Here is a 7,621-nt window from a genome sequence, read left to right as displayed (position 1 = left end):
TCAAGAGGATGAAAAGCTATCACAAAGAGCACAAGAGTCCTTGTGGATCAGCTCTTCAAATCATAAACTTGCTCAGAAACTGAACGAGAGCAGCTGCCCTCTACTTTGCAATTGAAGGATTCAATTGCAGTTCGATTTGGTGCTCTCCTTGTTTATGAGATGAATAGCTAGAAACACAACTAACCAACAAGATACTAGCTCCCCAGCGGAGTCGCCAGTTTGTTGTGGGGAAAAGTATCCGACTCGGATGACCCTATCCCTACTCTAAGGGTGACAGTCCTTAGCAACAACTGAAAGTAAAGCTTTGATATTTTCCTTTATGAAAGTACAGAGAAGGAAGAAAAGATTGACCAACCGGTGTCTTTCGCTTTTGTCGATCCTATCCTCTCTCTTTGTCTCTTGTTCCCAGCTCCTTGCTCCCTTTGCCGGTCCAGCTACACAAAGATCCTGCACAAACAAGAGAAGGAAAACTACAAGAAACATGTACTCATAACTGATGCATGGATTAGAGTGAATCAGATATACAAGTAAATACAATACATCAATGCAATACAAGTATATAGGAGAACATTCAAAGCTTTATTGATAGAAGTAAAAGGGTTCTGAGAAGGTTACAACCATCAATGGCTCCAATCCAGCAGCACCTCCCCAGCAGCAAGAAATCTCCTCTTCACCTCTATAAAAGCAATCACCCAATAGCTCTAACTGTAAACCAACAGCACTTCCTTGCTTTGCACAAAATTCCAGCCTCCTTAGACCTCATAGAAGAGCTCTATATATAGGAGATTTGGAGAAAGGATGAGTCAGCTTGAGGCTGGCATAAAGCTGACTAGTGTCCTCTCCCACTTTAGTTAAACTTCAGTTCTTAAGTCCACTTGGAGATCCTTGCTTACACATGGAGATCAAGTGCCTCTTACTCATCACAGGGCGAATCCCTCGAACCAAGTGTCAGTTTGGAAGCTTCCTGGGCAATTGACACCTTGCAGAATGACTGTGCCACTTGGCCAATCTCGCCCAGCGCAGGTAGCCTTCATTGGAGTTGACTTTCAGCGCAGGTACAAGGAGGAGCAGTTGCATTCCAGCGCAGATGCTCAGTGGAGCAGCTGACATGATCCAAAAATAGCCTGTTTTTGAGTGTTTTCAGGTGGAGAACTGATGGGAAGTGCTGTGGTTTGCTGACCTTGTTCTTCTAGGGGTAAGAACAACATGTTTAGGGACTGAGGATCCCTGTAATTATTGACATTTCATGCTCCATGCTGCGAGGCACAAAAATGTCTATAACAAACCTCCCAATGAAAATTGCGCAACCTTCATGATCAGTCACACAGGTATGTTGCAAGTCAGTTCTCAAGTTCATTTTGGTTTTCGACTAACAGATTGCTTGCCATGATTGTTTCCATGATTGTTTCCATGTTTCTAGGTATAGAACGTGTTCATTTGCCTCTCAGCAGTATAGGTCAATGGTTTTAGGAGAGCAGAGTCAAAGACACAGTTCAAAGCACACTTGGGAATGCCGTTGATCAAGCGTCTATGATCTCACCTACTCACAAAGATATCAAGTTGTTCATATCCAAGGACATCAAGGTGTGATGGCCATAGCATCGCAGTAAGCAGCATCATGAACAACGACTAAAGGCAGCATACCAGATGCAACGAATGCAAGAGGAAGGTTGTTGACAATACGAAGGCAGAACAAAGTTGTAAGCTCAAGTGGATCCACTGATGATGAAAGCAACTTCAGAGACTCGGGCTATGAGGCGACGGCGTGACATGAAGATCACATGAAGACAGAGAATGGAACAAAGAAGGAGTTGCATGTGTTGACGCAGCAACTCAAGGAAGGACATGAGCTACACAGACAAGCGAATGAGTTACAGCAGGAACATGAATAGTAGGGAGCATAACATGCACTCACGGATGAAACTGTGCCCATACAAGTTATAGATCCATCCCAGCAGCTGGCACGGAGCAGACATGGTGAGCAGTGTTATTGATTGCATGCAAGGGATTCAATAGCACGCACATCATTGTGCGCATGCATGCGATCCAACCCATTCAACACACTCACCAAGGTGAAGACAAGAAGCAAGTCCACCTGGAGCTGAACATGTAGTTGACAGTTGATGCGCGTGACCACCAGCACACACTGGAAGATCAGCACAGACACTATGCATCAATGTTTTGTCGGTTCATCCGCACCCAAGAAGACCATTTGCATTATGGAAAAAAAGTTGGATGGAGGAGCCATACTAATGCACCCTGATGCAACGGAGGCAATAGTTACCTTCAGCAAGATGTCACCATGGAGCGCATGCACACCATCACAGATGACCAAGCTTAGCATCATCTCACCAACTTCACCATCACAAGCATGTCAAAGAGTTGGTCTCACCACAATGGACCGAGTGTCAGTGATGTCTTGCATGGCTTCCTAAAACTATTTTGTCTCACGTGAACACATGTGAATTCTAATGTAACATCTTGTCAAGTGGAAGTTCAAGTGTCGACAAGTGGATGTAACAGTCATAGAGTAGATGAAGATTCATGAGGGTAGATGAACTGTCACAAAGGGGAATGTCAACGGTCACCCCACCATTTGCTATAAATAGAACCTCATAATTTATTGTAAAGGATTTTGGTCAGCCAAGCTTCGGTAAGACTTTCTTGGAGAGAGCTTGGACAGTATTGTAATAAGCCTTGGCTTCTACACTACGCAAAGCTAGTATATCTCTTTGGAGGAGCAGACGGTTGTGGTTGTAATGTTCCACTATTTGAACTAGTGGTTGGACATGGATGTATTGTATGACTGGAGCTTACACTTAATATAACAGATCCAGCATGTTTCATGCATATGTCATATTTTATTCTATGAACTCTGGTTTACTATAAATGATATATGTATTTTTTTTATTATGCATGCATGTATGGACTATTTTGTATAAGTATGTGTGAATCTTTCTTAAATGTGTTGTTGGTTTAACCATCACTTCAGATTGCTCGCTAACTTGCTTTCCATCTTGTGATGTATCTTCGCTCTTGTGTTCCCTTCCATGTCGCATACTATTACAGATTTCTAGGGGGCGCACCCACCTCACCCTCAATGTGTTAGAACCTTTCATGCACCTTCCTTGGCTTGTTGCAGTTGTCACACCCTTACTACCAACAGAGACATCTTACTTGCCTTTGTGCAAAATTGCGGTCAAGGCATTAACGTACGACTCACTGTTGGGACTCCTACACCAAACGGTTTTAGATCTAATTGGAACTTCTTACTGGGGGGATCCCCTTACATGTTGGCAGTTCTAGCACTCTCAACAGATAGGCAAGTACAATAATGTTCAATGTAAAATGCTTAGAAAAATGAATGCTTAGAACAAGATGCTTTGTTCAACAAAATGTATGTACTTGAAATTATGGTAATTGCTTCAAAGAGATAGATAAGCTTTATGAACTTAGGAAGTAAAATGAAATGAAACTCCAAGTGTCAATGCTAGAAGATGAATGTATTGGAATGTAATCTTGATTTATTTTAAATTATGGTATATTGCATATGGTAGGTTGCAAATTGAACAAATTTCAATTGAACTTCTTCCCTAGACCTTATCCTCGTTAGGGCCTCTATCTCAAAATAAGGAGTCAATAGGGGATAAAGGGTCCCTAAATTTCCACTCAACAGAAAAGCTAGAGGTAAATTTGATTATTGCAGAGACAAATTTGAAATATTTTTATCAAATATGCAAAATTGCTTGTAGTGTAAAAGTTGACTAAACTAAAGAGAAAATGACTAGATAGGTGAATGAATTTGCAACATAAGCTCAATGCATAAAATATTGCACAGTAGGAATCAAATGCATATTAGTGAAATGCTCTACTCTACTTTAGCTAATAAAAATCACTCAAGCATCACAAAAACAACTTCCCCAAATGGGGAAGGGAGGGATTCCTAGGCGGAAAATCCCCTAACCCCCAAGAAAATGAATTCTTTATTGCATCCCCCTTATAGGAATGAGGGATAGAGAGATGACTTACAATGGATCCCTTCAAGAAAGGTATTTGTAGAGATGATTTAGAGATATTTTACAATAGGATCCCTTCAAAGGGATAAAATACTATTTTCCAATTGGTCCGTTTGGAAAATCCCAATAATGAGAGAAAAGACTCTTGACAAAGTTACACTAGATTACAAGAGGATCTTTTGGTAGCCTGAAAAGAGAGCCTTTTTCTATAAACTTCAAGTGGTTTTCTTGAAATGATATTGTGGAAGATTCCCTTTAAAGGGGTTTTACGAAGTGGAAATTTAAGATTTGAATCAGCTATCCAAAGGTAACTTTTTGAGTGTTTTGTTCCTCCGCAAGAACTCCTTTTGATCTATCAAATTCTACCAAAAATTAGGAAGAAAATTAGTAAAGAAAGAACTGAAGGTAGATGATCTAAACCTATTAAAATTTTAGTCTTATAAAGAAAAAAATTCTAAGTCCCAAAGATCATATTTTCATGGTGTTTCACTAATGAATGGCCAAGTAAACTTGGTCCTTCTTAGAAAAATAGATTATTGTTAGAAAAAAAATCCAAATTTAATCTTATGTGTTTGGTTTTTTAAATGGAAATCAAATCAAAATATCAATATGTTTAAGGTTGCAAGTAAAAGTGATGAAAGTGTTGAAAAATGCAACAAGAAATTCTCAATTTTATTTTGCCTTGATTAAATTGATAAAATTAGAATTTCCACATTAGCAGACAACTTGGATGATATTAAATTGTGTGACATGGCTTGTATCACCCATTTTAATTAGTAAATTCAAATTGGAGGAGTTATAGTTCAATTCAGCATGTTTAATTGCTAATTTATAGCAATCAAGGTCAGTTATCTCAGGTTGTTTTCAGTTAAACTAGTTCCAACTTTTGGCGGAACTAGTGGAAGGTCAGTTAAGCAGTGGGACTTCATTCAAACTCAGTGATCATCCAATTAACTGATCAATCATCCCAAAATAGCATGTGCATGCAAATAATTCGAGTTACCCAATTGAGGTGTAGATTCCAAGGTAGTGTAACATCAGTTGTAGATTAGAATTGAATGTACAGGTGTTTCATGTAGTCAGAGGATCAACCTAAAGAAATTCTGCAAACAATTTGAGGAATTTCATAAATAATAGAGGCCTAATTTCTCAAGGAATAGCGCAAGGAAATAGAAGCTCAAGCAGAGGAAAAATTTAACTAATTCATGGTCAGAGCCTTTCAGTGAGCAGAGAGATAGGTTATGCACTTGTAGAGTGTGATGAGTTAAGAAAAGAAATTGTAATACATCTCTATTCTTCTAATTTAATGCAAGCAAGAATTGGGGGTTTTAGTAGTTTTCTTTCCCTGATTGCATGTCTAAAAAAAATCTTCTAGATTTTGAATTAATGTTCTGAGAGAAGTATGGTAGGTTTGTGTCATGTGATTTTGATTAAAACTTCATAAGAAGTTGCAAATCTACATTGTAATATCTACATGGTATCAGAGCAAGATTCACATTAGAGAATGAAGTCGAAGTTGTTTCTCAGTAGGTTTTATTTTGGAGCTCAGTGCAGTAGGATTTCGTCAAAGCTGAGAAGATGACCTTTTAAGGACTAAGTCTACAGTTTTCCTTGGAAAGAAACTATAATTTTGTTGCTTGCAAAGATCGCATGAAGGCGGTATTGGATGAAAATGGATTGCCAAAATACATCAACTCAGATGTTGTCAAACCACAAGAATCTGATTCTCAGAACCTTCCTCAGTGGAAGAAATATGCAGCCAAGGTGAGCAGAAGAATATTGGATGGAGTAATAGATCACATTGTCTCAAATCTCCAAAAAAATGAAACTTTTCTCAAAATGTGAAAAGCACTGACAAAATTGTTCGAGAAAAATAGTGACCACAGGAAGTTGGCACTCAAGGATAAACTTTGAAGTATCAAGACGTGGAAGAATGACACAATTTCACAGCATCTGTGTAAGTTTACATAATGTCATGATGAACTTAATGGGTTCGTTGTTATAGTACCTGAAGAAGACTTGGTAAGCCTGGCCTTTTTAGGCCTTCCCAAGAGTTGGCATAGCAATCAAGATTTGGTGAATGGGAGGGAGAAACTGCCGAATTGAGAACACTTATGGTCTGATTTGGTATAGGAGGAAATAAGGCGGAATACAAGAGATGGGACTTCATCCAAGGGAAAGGATGAACAAAATATTTATTTATATTGAAAGGAAAAGAAGGGAAAAGGGAGGAAATCTCAATCCAAACCAGAATCCAGTTAAGGTGGCAAGAATAAATATTTTGACCAAAATTAAATGCTTCCATTGTCATGAATTTGGGCACTATGCCACAAAGTGTCCACACAATAAATAAAGCGAGAAGACTGTTATAGTCCATTTTTTTTCATATGGTCAATAGGCCTACAAACTAGGTTAATCAACATCTATGAATACTCTCTCATCATCCCTACAAAAATCCCTAAGCATGACTCTCCCAAATCCATGAGTTTCTGAGCTTGACCGCCTCATTTCAGTGCTTTTAAGGCCCAGTGCACCTTGTCCCTTTAGGGACCTGCGTTCAGTATCAGGTTTTTCCTTTCTGCACCTGCTCTGATCAGGAGCAGGTTGTCCCTTGTTGGGGGTGCGTTGATTCTAGAAATTTGGGAAAAAAAAACTGAAGCTTCCTCTTCTAGAAGCTTCCAAGATTTGCTACAACCATTTACCTTAGGTAAGAAGTTTTACTCTTATCTAATCCTACCTTGGATATTTCACCTCTTATCCCTTGACCTTATCCTCCCCTCCTAAGTGGATCTAAGGCCTAGACTGGTAAATGGATAAGAATTCCTAAACTAACACACTCTCCTATAAATCTACAACCATCTACAACATCAAGGTTGTATTTTGGAGACTAATCATACCCTTATGTTGTCGCTTTTATCATAATATATTTATCATTTCCATGCATTAGGGTTACTTTGAGGTGTGCGTTGTGGCAAGGAAGGACAAGTCAACTTGGGGAGATATCTACAAGATCAGCTTCAACTTTTGGTTTTAAACCCTCTCCCTTTCATATTAATACAAAGAGTATACAGTTTTCCTATATGTGTTATGTTATGTTTACATTCATACATTTCAATGTTATATTGATCCATTTAATAGAGTGACTAGATAATTCTACATAGATATTGTAACTCTTTGGCTTGTGTTGATTATTTGTGCAAGTTCTAATTATAGCGATTGGAGCTACAGTTGGAGCTTACGATCCAAGTGGAGAAAAGAGCTTGCAATGGATCACAAGCATCTTTCCATTCTCTAGTTCCTGTAAGGATAAATTTATACTTGTTGATTTATGTTTTTCTAGACCGAGCCACTAGGTCTAGGGAAGACACTTCTTTCCATAGTCATAGATTCTGTATAAAAAATTGGAGACCATATTGGGGATCAGTTCATTCCCTTAGAGGTTTCCTTGACTTTATCCCTTGTTACACCTCTTGAACCGACCTTCATTACCTCACTCATATCCTAATAGACCCTAGGAAGACCTTTCATTGAGCTTGATTTGGTTTTTGGTGTTGTTAACTAGTCAAATTAGGATCAGAGCACCCCCTAGTCTACAGACAAAGCAC

Source organism: Pinus tabuliformis, chromosome 6 (genome assembly GCF_031772625.1).
Source record: "Pinus tabuliformis cultivar Carrire ecotype Pingquan chromosome 6, CPIR1, whole genome shotgun sequence".
NCBI classification, from domain to species: Eukaryota; Viridiplantae; Streptophyta; class Pinopsida; order Pinales; family Pinaceae; genus Pinus; species Pinus tabuliformis.
This window is presented reverse-complemented; position numbering follows the sequence as displayed.